General features: G+C 37.2%; 1 pseudogene; it reads right to left on the bottom strand.

The window, feature by feature from the left end:
* Positions 1 to 306: 306 nt before the first annotated feature.
* On the bottom strand, positions 307 to 14014 carry LOC149139709 (auxin transporter-like protein 4; annotated as a pseudogene).
* Between the last annotated feature and the right edge of the window lie 4749 nt (positions 14015 to 18763).

The raw sequence follows: 18763 nt of genomic DNA, 5'->3' as shown, positions 1-18763 counted from the left end.
ACACACAGAGGCATAAATTACAATTACAATGCAGTTCCCTTAATAAACTCGTTTGTTGCCTGTAAATAATTGTACGCATGTAAGCTTTCAAGCAGTTTCAGGTATGGTATATGTGAAAAGTATGAATTTTGTGAGCCTCCCTCAGGCTTGACAACTCCATCCTCCATTGTTACTCATTACCTTCTATGTCAGAGAATAAACCCCATGCTCAAAACATATTCTATATAATCTCATATTTTTCCCCTCTTAAATACAGAGAATTTATATTGTTCCCCTCTTAAATTCAGAGATTTTCCATTCAAATTTTCAGGTTTTGTGAGGAGGAAGATGTGATTTTGAAGCAGATGGTGCATGGGGAGGACATTGATAACACTTTGCAAAGAGACCGAATGAGTCAACCCGACGCACGAAATTCGTCACGCTACCCTACTATCAACACCCAAATCACCACAAATATGTTCACTAGATAAACCGCTGTCCAGAAAGGTGGTTAGGGTGCTTTTTCCACAACATTCTGAAAATCAACCATCAAGATCCAAAAAAAATTATTAGTATAAAACCTTCTCAAGGTACAATCAATAATTTATTGAGTTATGTTAATGTGAAAATAAAGGAAGGATAGTGAGTGAGTAAGATGTCTACTTTAAAACATTTTTATTATAGATTTTGAGAATATTCTAAAATTTGATAGATAATTGATCTAATTAAGCAAAGTCTTTCAGTAGATAGTGAGTGAGTAAGATGTCTACTTTAAAACATTTTTATTATAGATTTTGAGAATATTCTAAAATTTGATAGATAATTGATCTAATTAAGCAAAGTCGAAATCACATAAGGGATGACGCGTTTTGAACCAACAAGTGTGGTCAAGTGCCAACAAGTGTGGCCAAGTGTGGTGTGTGGTCAAGTTCCAACAAGTGTGGTCAAGTGTGGTTCATCATCAGTACTAGATGATGATGAACCACACTTGTTGGTTCAAAGAGCGTTAGCCAAAAATTTCTTTTATGTGATTATTACCGAAAGACTTTGTAAGATGTCTACTTTAAAACAATTTTATTATAGGTTTTGAGAATATTCTAAAATTTGATAGATAATTGATCTCATTAAGCAAAGTCTTTCTAGAAATCACATAAGAGAAATTTTTTGGATGACACGTTTTGAACCAACAAGTGTGGTCAAGTGTGGTTCATCAATTTAGGATCGGTGAGTTTTTATATAAACACTATTATAAATCCATGTTAATCTTAAATTTCTGATTGGTTGATCTAAAATTTCAGATTGAACCAACAAGTGTGGTCAAGTGCTAACAATCGTGGTCAAGTGTGGTTCATCAATTTAGGATGAGTGAGATTTTATATAAACACTGTTCTAAATCCACGTTAATCTTAAATTTCAGATTTACTTCACAAGTGTGGTCAATGCCGACAAGTGTGTTCAAGTGTGGTTTCTCAAATTAGGATCGGTGAGATTTTATATAAACAATATTATAAATCCACGTTAATCTTAAATTTCCTATTGGTTAATCTTAAATTTCAGATTGAACCAACAAGTGTGGTCAAGTGCCGACAAGTGTGGTAAGTGTGGTTCATCAATTTAGGATGGGTGAGATTTTATATAAACACTATTATAAATCCATGTTAATCTTAATTTTCCGATTTGTTAATCTTAAATTTCATATTTATTTTAGATTGAACAACAAGTGTGGTCAAGTGCCAAAAAGTGTGGTCAAGTGTGGTTCATTAATTTAGGATGGGTGAGATTTTATATAAACACTATTATAAATCCATGTTAATCTTAAATTTCCTATTGGTTACTCTTAAATTTTAGATTTATTAAGTTGTACAACTAGGCTAAATAAAAAAGGATATAACACTTAAATTAGTATAAATGCAAGTTGATTCTAAATTCCAAATTTGTTATTTAAATAAAAATACCTAATTTACAATCCAATTTTATGATGAGTAAACTTTTATATTCACCTCCAATTTAGGATGGGTGAGATTTTATATAAACACTATTATAAATCCATGTTAATCTTAAATTTCCTATTGGTAGGATATAACACTTAAATTAGTATAAATGCAAATTGATTCTAAATTCCAAAATTCCAAATATGTTATTTAAATAAAAATAATGTTTGAATTTTTTATTATTCGGATTGATTTTAAGTGATATATTAATTATTTATTTAAAAAAAATGTTTGAAATTTTTATTATTTAGATTGATTTTAAGTGATATATTAATTATTTTAATTGAAAGGAAGGTTTTTTTCTAATTTGGAAGGCAAACCACTTTCTAATTTAAATGATATATTAATTAATTATTTAAAAAAAATGTTTGAATTTTTTATTATTCAGATTGATTTTAAGTGATATATTAATTATTTTAATTGAATGGAAAGTCTTTTTCTAATTTGGAAAGCAAACCACTTTCTATATTAATTATTTTATTTGAATGGAAAGTATTTTTCTAATTTGGAAAGCAAACCACTTTCTAATTTAAGTGATATTAATTAATTATTTAAAAAAATGTTTGAATTTTTTATTATTCAGATTGATTTTAATTGATATATTAATGGCATGTCCTCTCAATTGGGCGGATTCGATCCCGGGACCCGTCGATTCACTTGGTGAGCTAGGGTTGGAGTTGAAGACATGGTTTTGGATTCAGGGTACCATGGCGGGGAGTGCAGGGGGGAGTGCTGCTCCTTCCTATAGCCAAGCAGTCACAGGAGGAAGTCAGGACGCGAGAAAGAATCATTTTAAAAAACCACTGGACAAGATCTCAAAACCCAGAAGTCAAGGGACATCTGGAAGAAGTAGAGATCAAGATCAGGAAGGGAATCAATAGGAAATGAGAAAAGAAAAGGAGAATGGAGGCAGTAGTGAAAAACCAGCTTCCAGAAAGACTATTGGAGTATGCAAACCCAAGTTATGCATTATTCCTAGGGTCGTATTTAGCGACCCAGCACAAGCTCATAGAGAGCATATGACAGAGCATGCAATCCTATGTAATTTCATGGGGTTATGGCCAACGGAGAGGGCGTTACATGTCTGGATAAGGAGCCATTGGAAACCAAAGGGAGAAATACATTTACATCTGGGTTCTAAGAGTTTTTTCACAGTAGTGTTTGCAAGCCTAGAAGACAAAGACAAAGTGTTTGAAGGGGGGCCCTATTTCTATGCTGCGGCAAGACTCTACATGCGGCCCTGGATGATGAACTTTGTCGGAACGTGAAACATTCACATCAGTACCAGTTTGGATCAGACTATATTCCCTTCCTTTGGATTATTGGCTGCCGGAATCTTTGAAAACCATATGCAATAAGCTGGGACATTTTTTAAAGATCTCAGAGGCAACTCTGAAAGGAAGATATACCTCCTTTGCCCGAATATGTGTGGAAATGCATCTATCTGGAGCCCTGCCAGAAGCGATCATTTTAGAAGTATATGATGAAGAATGGGTGCAGACAGTGGACTATGAGCACATACCATTTAGATACCGCAAATGCCATGAACATGGGCATCTATATCAGGACTGCCCCACAATCAATAGGGAAGATAACCAAAAAACCACTGTGGAGAGAGATCACGAGGGTTTCACCAAAGTTGTGAGCAAAGGAAAAGGGGGAAGCGTCCACACAAGAAGGCAAATGAGGATAGACACACACGACAAAACAGCTTCAAGATCTTGGAGGAAGAAGAGGGGAACAAGGAGACAGTCCAGGACATGGAGAATGTAACAAAGGAACAAGATAGGGTAGCTGACATGGAGGATATCACAGTAGACAACCAGTAAAAGGATGCTCTACTAAGCTTGATGGAGATCAGTAGGGACCAGGAGATGACTCCAAGTGAAGCAGGAATAGAGGACCATGAGTTACAGGAGATTCTGGATAAGGAAAATCTAGATCTAGGGGAATTTCTAGAATAAAGAAAAAAGTAGGGGTGGACTCCCTGCCAAAAGAGGACTATGATAGAGTACAACAACTCTTTCTCTGGAGGTCACAAGCGAAGGGAGCTGGAGTCAAAAGAAATCATGACAGCCAGGAGCCAAGTGGGGTCAAGATGATGGAGAATACTCAGGCACATTCTCCAAAGAACTCAAGTAGGAAAAGAGGAAGAAAGAGATAGAATGAACTACTGAACAAATGTGGTAAACTGTTGATCAACTCAGGTAAGATGAAAGATCTTGTTATTCCTTTACTAAACTTTCTTAATGAAGTTCACAACTTGGAATATTAGAGGAATAGGAAATAGGAGGAAACAAAGAAATCTTAGTAACAGAATGAAAGAAGAAAAACCAGACATGGTTTTTATTCAGGAGACAAAATGTTCGATGGAAAAGATAAGAGATATTCATAATAAGTGGTTATTTAAATATGAGTATTTATAGGTTAAGGAAAATCACTCAGCGAGGGGGATTCTCACTTTGTGGGACCCACAGAAATTGGGAATTCTAGATGCTGAAGCATCCAGGAACTACTCTCCTTGATATGCCAACCTGTAGGGGACAAGGAGATATACATGATTACAAATGTTTATGGACCTCAAAAGCAAGCAGAAAAACTCAAGCTTCTCACTTCCCTAGAGGAACTAACAGCGAGACATCCCATTTTGCCCTAGATCATTGCAGGGGATTTCAATATGATAAGATCTCTTTCAAAAAAAATGACACACTAGACAGCTAGGTAGAGACTCCATGGCCTTCCAGAACTTCATTATGAACATGAGGTTGGTGGACATGGAAACAATTAATGGAACCTTCACTTGGAACAACAAAATGGGAGGGGCCCATCAAGTTGCTTCTAAACTTTATAGATTCATGATTTCAGAGGACCTCTTTCTCTCAGGACTTGCCATGAAAACATCCATTTTGCCTTTTGGAGGATCAGATCATTGGCCTATAAAGCTGGAAGCCACCTTTATGGGCACTCTGAGAGATAGAACTTTTAGGTTTGAAAATTCCTGGCTCTCACATCCTAATTTCACTAATAACGTTGAGAAATGGTGGAGAGAGGAGTTGAATATTTAGGGCTAAAAAATGTACATGCTCTAGCAGAAACTTAAACATATCAAACACCGTCTTAAAGCTTGAAACAAAAATGAATTTGGAGATATCTTCAAAGCCGAAAGAGAAAATGAACTGAAGCTCTAGGATATCAATCAGATCAACATCTCATATGGCTTCACTGAAGAGCGGAAAAAATTAACTGACTCTCTGCAGGAAGAATGGGAGAATCGATGCTTACAAGAAGAAATTTTTTGGAGGCAGAAATCAAGAATGCAATGGATTAAAGAGGGAGAAAGAAACACAAAATTCTTCCGCAAAACCACTATGGCTCACAGGGTACACAACAGAATCACAAATATCAAATATTCTCAAGGCATTGAGCTTGTTTCTCACAGTGATATGGAATCGGTCCTTGTTTAGCACTTCTGCAACATTGCAAAGGAGCCTCTGGAGGACAGATTTAGGTTCATTGACCATTTCATTTAGTATATCCCTCAGCTGGTTACTAGAGAGGACAACCACAATCTCAATAGGCCAATTTCGGAAGAGGAGGTCAGTGAAGTGATTAATGAAATGCAGAGTGGAAAAGCACCCAGCCCGGATAGATTCAATGTAGACTTCTTCAAGGCCTATTGGGAAACTGTCAAACATGACATCCTCGAGGTTGTGGAAGACTCAAGAAGATCCAAAAAGGTTCTAAAGGCTCTAAATGCATCCTTCATAGCATTGATTCCAAAGCAGGAAAAGGCCATGACTCCGGATGGTTTTCAGCCCATAACCTTATGTAATGTAGTGTATAAAATTATCTCCAAAGTAATAGCCAATCGACTCAAACCACTTCTACCCTATCTCATATCAGAGGAGCAAACATGCTATGTGGAGGGAAGACAAATCCTCAACAATATCATCCAAGCTCATGAGGTGGTACAGTCTCTCAAAAGCAACAAACAAGTTGGCATTATCATTCAGTTGGACCTCGCGAAAGCCTATGACAAATTGAGCTGGGCTTACATAAGAGCAATTCTGAAAGACTATGGTTTTGAACAGAATTGGATAAGATGGGTCATGGCATTAGTTACCTCAACCAGTTTTTCCATACTTCTTAATGGAGCTCCATCAAGGACCTTCACCCCCTCCAGAGGGCTCAGACAAGGAGATCCAATTTCATTGTTCCTCTTCATCCTCATGATGGAAGGGCTAGGTAGAGTGATTAAAATGGCAAATGCTGAAGGAAGAATTCAGGGTATCAAACTCACTACGGATGGAGAGGCAAACACTCATCAACAATTTGTAGATGATACTATGTTGCAGGGCATACCTACAGTCAGGGAGGCCAGAGCAATCAAAAACATCTTAAATTATTTTGCTATGGCAGCAGGCACTAAGGTGAGCCTTAACAAGTCCAAAGTTTTTTTTCTTTAACACTAATATTGCTATTCAGAAAAATATTACCAGAATTCCTGGATTTCAAAGAGAACAGCTACCTTCCAAATATCTTGGCATTCCTCTTACTGACAAACCGCTAAGCAAGAAAGTGTGGGAATCAATTTTAAATAAACTTCAGGACAAGATCAGAAAATGGACATGCAGATTACTAAACCTAGTAGGACGCCTTGTGATCACATAGGCGGTCTTGTAGGCCATTCCCATTTTTATGTTTTCAACTCTTCCTGCTCCTCAAGGTATTATGTAGCAAATAAGAAGCATACAAAGGGACTTTCTGTGGGGCAGAGGGGAAGAGGAAAAGAAGTGGGCTTTAGTAGCCTGGGACAAGCTTTGCAAGCCCAAGAACCATGGTGGATTAGGGCCTCATGATCCTAAGACCCTCAATAGAGTCTCGGGAGCCAAGCTTTGGTGGAGATGGATTAAGGAGCCAAATGCCCCCTGGGCTAAGATTTGGAAACAAAATATGCCAAGCATTGGCAGGAGAAGGATCGCATTAGAATGTGAGGGCAAATCAGGGACTCCCATATTTGGAACCTTTTTTGGGATAATAAAAACATTGTTTAGCACCATTGTTTTTGGGAAATTTGAGCAGGGGATCTTGCTCAATTTTGGGAGGATAATTAGCAACAGGAACCCAACCTTTATAGGGATGAATTTGCAGATCTCAAAAATGACATAGACAGCAAAGGTATGGTACTGGTAAAAGACTTCTGGGATCAAGGAAGGAATAATGGAAAATGGAGGGAGTGGAAGGATCTAGGATATAGTGATGAAAACCAGCTGAAAACCAAGGCAGAAGCCCTCACCCAGGATGTAGAGCATAGAAGGATTCTTGTCTCTTCCTCCACAGATCAACTAAGATGGGGAAAGAACTCTGAAGGAAACTTTAACCTCAAGGAGGCCAAACAGGAAGTCACAGGATTTAACTTTGTGAATCCTGATCAGATCTGGATGAAACTTTGGCAAAGTCCACATTGGATGAAAATAAATCTATTCATCTGGCTAGTGCATCAAAGGAAGAACTTAACTTGGGAGAATCTCCTCAAGAAATGCTTCATTGGTCCTTCCAAGTGTTACCTTTATGGCACTCATGAGGAGACAATTGAAAACCTTCTCAACCTCTGTCCTTTCACTTCAAAGGTGTGGGACTGGGTGGCTGCTATTTTTAGACAAACTGATAGGGATAATCTCAGCATATCCAACACTCTAAAGAACTGGAGGAAGAACTTCTTAGGGAATGAGATAGTTAATAAAGCCTGGATTCTGGTTCCAAGTTTTGTCATCTGGCATGTGTGGAAAGAACGCAACAGTTGAATCTTCAAAAACAAAACACATAGGCCCCAACACATAATTGAGCAAATTCTAAGGCAGCTCAAAGACACAGTAAGAAGCTTGTTGAGGACCCTTCCTAAAGATCCTCCCCTGCCCCATGAGGAGAGAATTTTACTTCACTTAGGTCTCCAGTCTATCAATCCGCTGGGAATAATGAAGGTAGTGAGCCTTATAAACAAGTGTGCTACCATCTGGAAGCCTCCTCCTTTTGGTTTCTTAAAGGCTAATATTGATGGAGCAGCTAAGGGCAACCCAGGATTAGCGGGCTTTAGGGGTGCCATAAGAGACGATCAAGGACAAATACAGATAATCTTCCATGGCCACTTGGGGAAGGCCAAAAACAACATGGCTGAGCTCATGGCATTAGAAAAATGCTTGGAAATCCTGATGAATTCAAGTTCACACAACGTTATAATTGAGACGGATTCGGAATTAATTATTAGAGTGGCCAAGAAGATTAGCAATGGAATCTCTCCAGATAAAGTGTTGAAGCACTGGAAACTCTTGCAGGTTTTTTACCGCATCTATTCTCACCTGTGAACCCTTAAAACTGTCAGATTTCCTCATGTGAAAAGGAAGGCTAATATGTTAGCAGATCATTTGGTGAATGAAGGAGTCATAAACAGGGATAGGGATTCTTGGTATGCTTGGGATTCGCTTCCTCCAGGTAAATTGTGGGAGGACTGTCTATGTCACGCTACCCAGGATATGGAACTATGAACTAACAGGTTGGATCATAGGAACCTTGAAGACCAGCGGGAGGTTGGAGGACTCCACACAGTCTAACCCGCCATGGTTCGGCTATTTTGAAAGGTCCGAATTCCCTTTGATTGAATGATGAAAGGTTTGACTCGGATAGCTCCACAAGGTGGGGTAGCCCACGTCATTTGGCTTAGGTGGTGGTTGACAAAGAATCCAGGTGAACGGGATTGGCTCAAGTACTTCCTGCTGGAAGGAATTAAGGTTCAAAATGTGGCGAATGGACGTGTTTGTTTTTCCATGAGTCAACCAGTCCAATACCACAAGTGGTATATCAGGCGAGGTCTGTACAACTTCCAATTTTTTGTGTTTGGTTCTGATTCCACTCTTTGAGTGACACATTGCGGAACAAGGAGAGAGAAAACCGCCCTCATCGGATGGTTAACTCTCGTGTTTCTCGTCCTTCTGATATCCACGATGACCATTGGATCTTAATCAGTGGATCAATGGTGGCGATTGTTTGTGCGTTTTGGTCGGACCTGAAAAATGTTTAGAGTGTTTTGCTTTAACTTCCTTGGGTCTGTTTTTCTGTTTGTCAGTTTTCAATTTGACTTGTGGTGGGACCTCTTGTGGATCCATGGCGAATTATGGACTTTCTAGGCTCCTTGTGCTTTAGAGTGTTTTGCTTTAACTTCCTTGGGTCCATTTTTCTGTTTGTCAGTTTTCAATTTGACTTGTGGTGGGACCTCTTGTGGATCCATGGCGAATTATGGACTTTCTAGGCTCCTTGTGCTTTGTTTAACAGTTCTCCCTGGTTTTCTAGTTCAGGTTCTCTTAGTTTTGGGTGATTGGTTTGGTTTGGCTATTCAACTCTCGCAGAGTGGGTGTGGCTCCTTGTAAATTATGTATATTTGACTAATTTAATAGAAGGCCCTACTCTTACTTGATAAAAAAAAAGTGATATATTAATTATTTTAATTGAATGGAAAGTCTTTTTCTAATTTGGAAGGCAAACCACTTTGATATATTAATTATTTTAATTGAATGGAAAGTCTTTTTCTAATTTGGAAAGCAAACCACTTTCTATATTAATTATTTTAATTGAATGGAAAGTCTTTTTCTAATTTGGAAGACAAACCACTTTCTTGTAAATTATGTATATTTGACTAAATTTAATAGAAGGTCCTACTCTTAATTGATAAAAAGAAAGTGATATATTAATTATTTTAATTGAATGGAAAGTCTTTTTCTAATTTGGAAGGCAAACCACTTTATATATTAATTATTTGGAAGGCAAACCACTTTGATATATTAATTATTTTAATTGAATGGAAAGTCTTTTTCTAATTTGGAAAGAAAACCACTTTCTATATTAATTATTTTAATTGAATGGAAAGTCTTTTTCTAATATGGAAGGTAAATCACTTTTTAAAGTGATATATTAATTAATTATTTAAAAAACAATTTAATAGAAGGTCCTACTCTTACTTGATAAAAAAAAAGTGATATGTTAATTATTTTAATTGAATGGAAAGTCTTTTTCTAATCTGGAAGGCAAACCACTTTATATATTAATTATTTTGAAGGCAAACCACTTTGATATATTAATTATTTTAATTGAATGGAAAGGCTTTTTCTAATTTGGAAAACAAACCACTTTCTATATTAATTATTTTAATTGAATGGAAATTCTTTTTCTAATTTGGAAGACAAACCACTTTCTTGTAAATTATGTATATTTGACTAAATTTAATAGAAGGTCCCACTCTTACTTGATAAAAAAAAAGTGATATATTAATTATTTTAATTGAATGAAAGTCTTTTTCTAATTTGGAAGGCAAACCACTTTGATATATTAATTATTTTAATTGAATGGAAAGTCTTTTTCTAATTTGGAAAGCAAACCGCTTTCTATATTAATTATTTTAGTTGAATGGAAAATCTTTTTCTAATTTGGAAGACAAACCACTATCTAATTTAAGTGATATATTAATTAATTATTTAAATAAAATAGTGATATATTAATTATTTTAATTGAATGGAGAATCTTTTTCTAATTTGGGAGGCAAACCACTTTCTATATTAATTATTTTAATTAAATGGAAAGTTTTTTTCTAATTTGGAAGGTAAACCACTTTTTTAAGTGATATATTAATTAATTATTTAAAAAACAATGTTTGAATTTTTATTATTCAGATTGATTTTAAGTGATATATTAATTATTTTAATTGAATGGAATGTATTTTCCTAATTTGGAAGGCAAACCACTTTCTATATTAATTATTTTAATTGAATGGGAAGTCTTTTTCTAATTTGAAAGGCAAACCACTTTCTAATTTAAAAAAAATGTTTGAATTTTTTATTATTGAGATTGATTTTAAGTGATATGCTAATTATTTTAATTGAATGGAAAGTCTTTTTCTAATTTGGAAGACAAACAACTTTCTATATTAATTATTTTAATTGAACAGAAAGTCTTTTTCTAATTTGAACGGCAAACGACTTTCTAAATTATTTTAATTAAATGGAAAGTCTTTTCCACTTCCTATATTAATTATTTTAATTGAATGGAAAGTCTTTTTTTAATTTGAAAGGCAAACCACTTTCTAAATCATTTTAATTGAATGGAAAGTCTTTTCCACTTTCTATATTAATTATTTTAATTGAATGGAAAATCTTTTTCTAATTTGAAAGGCAAACCACTTTCTAATTTAATACTTAGAAAATGTTACAAAATTATGTTATATTATATAAACATTTTGAATCAATAAAATTACATTAAAGTTAAAATTAAAATAATATTTAAAAATAATATTAATAATTTTTATTATTAATTAAATCAACCTAATTTTATTTTATATCAATGTTACAAAATTATATTATGGAAGAGATATTATAAAAGTATATTATATAAACATTTTGAATCAATAAAATTACATTAAAGTTAAAATTAAAATAATATTTAAAAATAATAATAATTATTATTACTATTAATTAAATCAACTTTATTTTATTTTATATCAGGATTTATCAAGCACCCACAAAAATTAAATTAAGAAAATTTCGTTGTTAACATTTCTTGGAAATTTTGCGCCGATTGGGGTGGTGAACTACGGACAGTGCAGGGCAATGATGGGATGGGAAGGTGGTTGGCAGACGTCAATCAGAACGGCAGTAATTAAGCAAGCTGAGGTGAAGGGCGGTGGAGAAGTGCGCATACCAAGGAATGAAGCGAAACGAATTATGGCAAGAACAGGAATAAGACCCGGCGGCGATCATCTGCAGCCTCAGATGCTAGGTGGCGAAATTCATTTAAGGAGTAACGCAGGCGGAATGACAAACAAACGCAAGGCAAAGAAGGAAGGGAGGGAAGAATCGGTCTGGCAGAGAGACGTAAACCAAAGACTCAGGCGCAACATAAGTATTAGGATGGAGGGAGGAAGAAGGGTAAAGCAGGAGGTGGAGGATGCAGGGAAGAATCCTGGGAGAGAGCAGGAACAGCTGAAGGTGGCGACCGATAGCTCCGAAGATAAAGATATGGAGATAGGAAAGGCGGATGGCGGGGTGAGAGTAACCTTTGAAGTCGGGCAGAGCAGTAGAAATAGCAGCAGGGGAAGGCTGAGCAAAAGAGGAAGACACAGAGGGCGAAGGAGAACGAGGCAGGAGAATTGTGTTGGAAAGGAGACTCCAGGTTATGAACAGCAGAGGAGGGGACGACGCTCAATTGGGCAGGCAGCTCAGGAAGCAGAGGCAGCCTATAGTAAGGAAACCAACGCAGACGTTAGGAGAATCATCGATGCGCTGGAGAAAGGAGTGCTGGAAGAACCCTTGGACCCTGAAATGGAAGAATGGGACACCCTGCTACCAGACCCTGGGAACACACGAGGGATGCTTACGCTGTACAAGCAAGCACTTCATATGTACTGGGTAATGAAGCACCTGCTTGCCAAGGCTATGGAGCAAGTTGCTGTTGAGATGACAGAGATTGCCCAAGGGATGCGGGACATGAAGAAAGAGATGAACAGATTGCAGTTTATGACCCGGAACCAAGACATCAAATTAGAAGAAATCAGAGGTATGCTGAAGGACCTGATAAAGGCGAAGCGAGAGGAGGAGCCCAAGCAAGAGACCAAGGCAGACTGAAGAGTATGCTCAGTTATTTTTTTGGTTTTGCATGCTGATATATACTGTAGTGTTATTTTGTCTAAGATAACTGATTTTAGTTTCTGGTTATAGACAGTAAGGAATATATAGTAGATAAAAGACTGTAAGACTTATGCTAGATGTAAGTTTTGATGATAGATAAGTAAACCGAATTAGACAATATTTTTGAGGGACCAACAGACCTGGTTTCCCTTCGGGGCAGGTTGAGGTCGACTTTGCATGTATACTCTATTTTCGATGTAAATAATAGAAATGGTAACTCCGTAGCTTACAAAAAAAAAAAAAAAAACATTTCTTGGAAATTTCTTATCAAAAAATAAGTTCATATAAAAGATTCCATGATCTCTCAGGGCTAAATAAATAAAAAAAATAAGTTTGAAAAAAAAATTCCCTCTCATGACTACATAAATCCAGAATCAAAGAGCATCTAAGATGGTCATATATAAATTCAAAACTTATAAAAAAAAATAAATTATCAATATATAGATATCATTAAATGTTTCACTTTAAAGAAATTATTACTGAGTATATAAAATGTGTAAATATTCATGCCTTTCTGGCCAAAGTTGTCCTGTAAGTTAAAATGTGAGCCATGGAAGGTATAATGTAGACTGTAAAGCTGAGTAGGAGAGCGCCTCTGCAGAGTTGATAGTCCTGAAGAAGAATGGGAAAATGATTGCAAAAAACCATATGGGAATCACCACAGGCAGCCTCGCCAGTGCACGCTTCACAATGCTCTTTGTATCGCGCATTCCGATAACCTTTTCCCACACAAAGTATAAAGGGGTGCATGCGAACCCGAAGGTAATGAACTGCAACCATTTCAAATTTCGAAACTCTCATTTATGCTTCGGACACTGCAACAATAAAAAAATAATAATGGAAATTGTTGTTTCAGACCTTGTGAATGAGCATTAGAACGACTGCCAGATCGCGAAAGCCTGACTTGGGAAGCAAGTAAAGGGAATTTGCGTGATCCAACAGTGTGTCTCTGGAAGTCCAGTAAACTGATATTGTGAAGGGGTAGAGTCAGAGTAAAGACATACAAAGTTGCCAGCATGTAAATTGCCTTAAATTTTTTAGGTTTCCACATGGCATGCATTATTTCCCTATTACCAAAATTGAAGGTCTGTTAGAAGTGGCAGACTTTTAATTTTCAGTATAAACCCATGAAAGGAAGAAAAAAAAATGATTGGGAACGTACACTGTCACGGCGTGACCACCAAAAGTGTAGAGTATATTGGTGACCCCAGTGAAGTAGAGGACCAACTTTGTTGGTGTGGAATGCTTTACATTGTCTATCTGCATAGTGTGTATCAGGAAAAAAAACCATTGTTCAATCACCACACTGATCTTCATAAAGCGGTTCTGCGTTGAGAGTCGGAGTTGGATCTTTGTTGATAATCTGGCGAGCAGTAACAAACATTGAAAATTCATTTTCATGGCCTGAAAGAGGTAATCAAATTCTACCTTACATTCTTTGACTTGCTTAAAGAGTCTCCCAGGTCGGAAATTGACACAATTGAGACCCCGTTCGAATCTCCCAGGCCGTAAATTGGCCGGAAATTGACACAGTTGAGACGCCGTTGTCGTTGTGATGGGTCGTAGCTATGGGGTATGTGATTAGCGTGTGCAAGGCAATAATGCAGTTGCTACAACCAATTTAGATTTGATTCGAACACACAGAAATGAACGGGGAGAATGGGAAATAATAATGAAGCGAGGGTAGTTAGAACGCAACTAAAAAGGAGTCAGTTAAGAGATCAATGGAGAGTAAGGAGTTCGTTATGAGAACAATGGAGGGTAAGGAGTAGGGTAAAGAGGAGTCAGTTATGGAGAGTAAGGAGTTCGTTATGAGATCAATGGAGGGTAAGGAGTAGGCTAAAGAGGAGTCAGTTATGAAATCAACGGAGGGCAACATTTTAATCATCTAACACTTAATCTGATGGTCTATAATAGCGAAGCTCAGAAAAAAGTTCATTTCAAATGGAAACGCCTTACAGCGTAAATATGTAAATGAAAAACCCAAAAAAAAATGTGCATGTATACATGATGCACCAAATGCCACGCTGTATAAATTATGTGCACACATGATATAAGTTATACCTGATTATATAAGGCAGTGACGGAAGGTTTCAATGGCATGTTATTCGCATAATTACCAATAATATGATAAAGAATTCACTAAAGAATGTGATTAAACGGGTATTGATCATACTGTAATATATTAAATATATTAAGCACACACAAGAAACCTTGCATGTGAGTCATTACGCAAGTGGTGGTTTAATAATGATCAGAGAATGCGTTGAAGACATTACATAACGCGTTGCGCATTTTTAGGGCCTAGGGTTATGAAGCCTTGACCTTAATTATAGTTATTGAACCTTCCGATATGCTTTAATTAGGCCGATAGGCCTTCCTTTGAAAGAGACTTTCGTCGTCCTTTTGTTTTTGACATTGACACCTAGCGTCCACATTCAACGGGAAATTGTTCATATGTGTCATGTAATTTCTGTTTATTCTCTGCAATTTCGGAGAACAAGCTCTGCTTTCCACTAACATCTGTGCGCATTTTCAAGATATTCGTCATGGTCTTCATCCTTCAGATGAAATGGTAGGCATTTTTGTTATTGTTTTCGTCCTTCAGCGAAATGGTAAGCATTTCTGTTATGGTCTTCATCCTTCAGGCGGAATGGTAGGCATTTTTGTTATGGGCGCCTAGCAGGGGTCGATATCCCTCGCTTCTGCTATCATTCCTGCCTATCTATCACCGGAAATTGCCGTATGTGTCTCGTCGAGGTCGAGAAGAGTCCCAAGCTCGTGGCATCTTGCGCCATGCCTGCGCTTCCTGGTAATTTATTGCTTTCACCCTTTTCCCTTTGGTTTCCTCTAATCCCCAAGCTGTTAAATGCTATCAGAGGATATGAATTTGACGGATGCTAATTTTGGGGTTTAAATGTCAGGCATGAAGATAAAGACTGATACTCCGATGACGAAAAAGGCAAGGGAAGGGGTGATGGAGTTTCTGTTGATGAATCATCCACTGGATTGTCCAATCTGTGACTGTTACACAAAATATTGTCACCATGACTATTTGCAGTTAGTATGGGTCTATCATCATTCATATTGTCCTCCTAAGCAAGTCTCAAGCCTCAACTCTTCATGTCAAGCTTTGAAAATGAGAGAAATACCTTAAAAATCAATAAAGCTCTAGTTCCGCACTTTCTCTCACTGTTGCCTGCGGTCTCGCACCCTTTGTTCGTGTTACCTACGGACCTGCCCACTCTGTCTCTAAAGGAGTGGGTGCGGACCCCTGTGAAAGTCAAAAAGGCGCAAGTTTATTCTTAAAAACTCACTTTGGGTTAATTCTAGATGATTCTAGAAGGAATCTTGATGTGGATGGTTCGCTCCTAGGTGGTTCATGCATCCCAAAAGTGAAGGAGCTAATCCCTTGATGGGAGGAGCTATCCCTTTGAAGGAGGTCTTTATCCCTTTGAAGGTGGACATAGTAACTTCCCTCCATTGCACTATAAATTAAGGCATTGGGCTGGTTGCTAGAGAAGTTAGAAGCTGAACATTTTTTAGGGTAAATGCTGGTGGAATTGAGACTTCCTAGTTAAGCTTGAGAGGAGAGATCAAATACCTTTTGGCTTCTTTGGGAAGAGAGTGAAACTTGTCAAAGTAGAGGAGACTTCTTGATGGACCTTGGGAGGAGCTTGTACAACATCAAGGCACAGGTTGTAAAGTTCTTCTTTGATTTAAATTAATACAATCAGATTCATTTTTCTCAACAAATTGTCTTATGTGATTTGTTTCATGATTCCTTGATCATCTGATAAGTATGCTTTATTATATTGGCTTTTCAAGTGCTATTTAATTTGTGTGCTTGTTTGTGTTTGCAGATTCTCTACAAGGGAGCTCATTTGGATCAACGGAGTGAGGCTTCCACAAACTTGCATTGGACCCAAGGTAGGCCTAAAACACTTGTTTGCCTTTGTTTATAAATTGCATATTTAGAGAAAGATAGAATTTGATTGGCTTGCTTGTCACTATATATCATTAGATACTAGGGAGGTCGGTCTTGTCCACAAGAACGACTCATTCCGTGTGACAAAATGGCGACTCCACTGGGGAGCAATGGGATGACTCAGGTAAAATCATTTTCAACGTTTTCCTAATTTATTTTTTTTTGTTTTTATTTTTATCTCGTCCCAAAATTGATAGTAAAAGTTTCAAATGCAGATGTAGGTCCACGGCGACCAGCCGCTCTCCGGCCCTATGAGAGGAAACAACCAGCTGCAGCGGCACCAGCCCCACAAGATGAATTAGCAGAGACCTTAGCCGATTTGGAGAGCCATCTAGAGCGTTTGATAGGAGACATTCCGGAGACTGGCATAGATGACATTCCTCTTAGGCTACATCGCTATGTGATTGGGTTCCCAGGACCTTTCAAGAGGTTCCTTTGTAAGGTGGCCCGTACAGTGGTTTCTTATCGAGATCATCACCAATGATAGGATGATCGCCTATTGTAGACACATATGACATTTTTTGCTTTTTGTACTATCATTTTTGCGATCATAAGGTGTTTTTCAACCTATGATCAAAGACAATGTATATTTGACACACTCCTATATTATACTATATCACTATTACCGGATTATCTTGTAAAACATGTTATGGAATGTTTTTAAATTTATTTGTATGATTATTGCAAATGTCTACTTAACATTCGAGAAGCAATTGCATCTGCTAATGTATTTAAATATCTTGGAATATGGTGATATTCAATATAGTCAAATTCACGTTCCAAGAGATGAACTCTCAAAAATAATCTCAATAACACTAGATTTCTAATGGCATATACTCTATTAAGCTGTAATACAACGAGTTCAGAATCTAACCTCACTATCAAACTCCAAATCCCAAATGAAAAAGATTCAGATAACAACTCAATCACTGCACTATACTGTGCAATGCTGTTTGTTGTTTGATCGAGGCTTACCCCATGCATAGATACCAACTCGTCAGAGAGCGAATAGATAACCCAAGCTGCGGAAGAAATGTTCCGTGTATCACGACAAGCACCATCAGCAAAACCAATGTATGTTTGGAGAGGCGTCGACATCTGCAATATCGAGAGTAAAACCAAGATAAGCAGGAATAATGACGAAAAACACTCTCTAAGCTAAGCACACTTCTTAAACTAAAACACACCAGCTAGAAAGAAAACTAACCTAACTAAAAATCTCCACACCTAGATTTAAGCATAATACCTCTTCAGGTAAAGACCATTTCTGGGTTTACCTAAAGAGACCCCGTCATAGTCTACCAATTCATAAGCCCCTTTTGCCAGCTTTCGCTTAACAACATAAGGACCATGCCACATAGGGATGAATTTCCCAGCGCCTAATTTATCATTTGCTTGATCGTATAATAATACTAGGTCTCCTTCCGAAAAATTTCGAGGGGTAACATTTTGATCATACTGAGCTTTAATACATTTGGCATGAGTTTCGATCGCTAATGCAGCATCGCATCGATTCTCATCTAGCTGAGCCAAGTATAACAAACGTTTTTCCTTTTCGGAAGTGGCTGGAAGTAATTCGATGGCCATTTGCAATGATGGGATTTTGCATTCAATGGGTAACACAGCTTCCAGACCATAAACTAGTTGGAAAGGAGTGAACCCGGTTGACGTTTTTACTGAGGTTCGATACACCAAAAGCGCTGAAAATAGCATGTTATGCCAATTCGACCTATGAATCCCAATGATTCGTCGGATCATGATGACTAGAACTTTGTTTATGGCTTCAACCAGACCATTAGCTTGTGGATAATATGGAGTTGAACTGTCGTGACGCAAGCCAAGTTGCCCTGTAAGTTCAGTCATTATAATGTTTCGAAAATGACGCCCATGATCAGTGATAATCGCTTGTGCAACACCAAACCTAGCAATTATATGATTGAACACGAAAATCGCAGCAGTTTTGCCATCTGCCTCAAATGCAGGCATCGCCTCGGCCCACTTGGTAACATAATCTACCGCAAGGATGATATACGCATCAACAAAACTTAAAAACTTAAGAAGAGAGTTTGAAAAACTTA

This window comes from Pinus tabuliformis, chromosome X, assembly GCF_031772625.1.
Source record: "Pinus tabuliformis cultivar Carrire ecotype Pingquan chromosome X, CPIR1, whole genome shotgun sequence".
Classification (NCBI taxonomy): domain Eukaryota; kingdom Viridiplantae; phylum Streptophyta; class Pinopsida; order Pinales; family Pinaceae; genus Pinus; species Pinus tabuliformis.
This window is presented reverse-complemented; position numbering and strand designations above follow the sequence as displayed.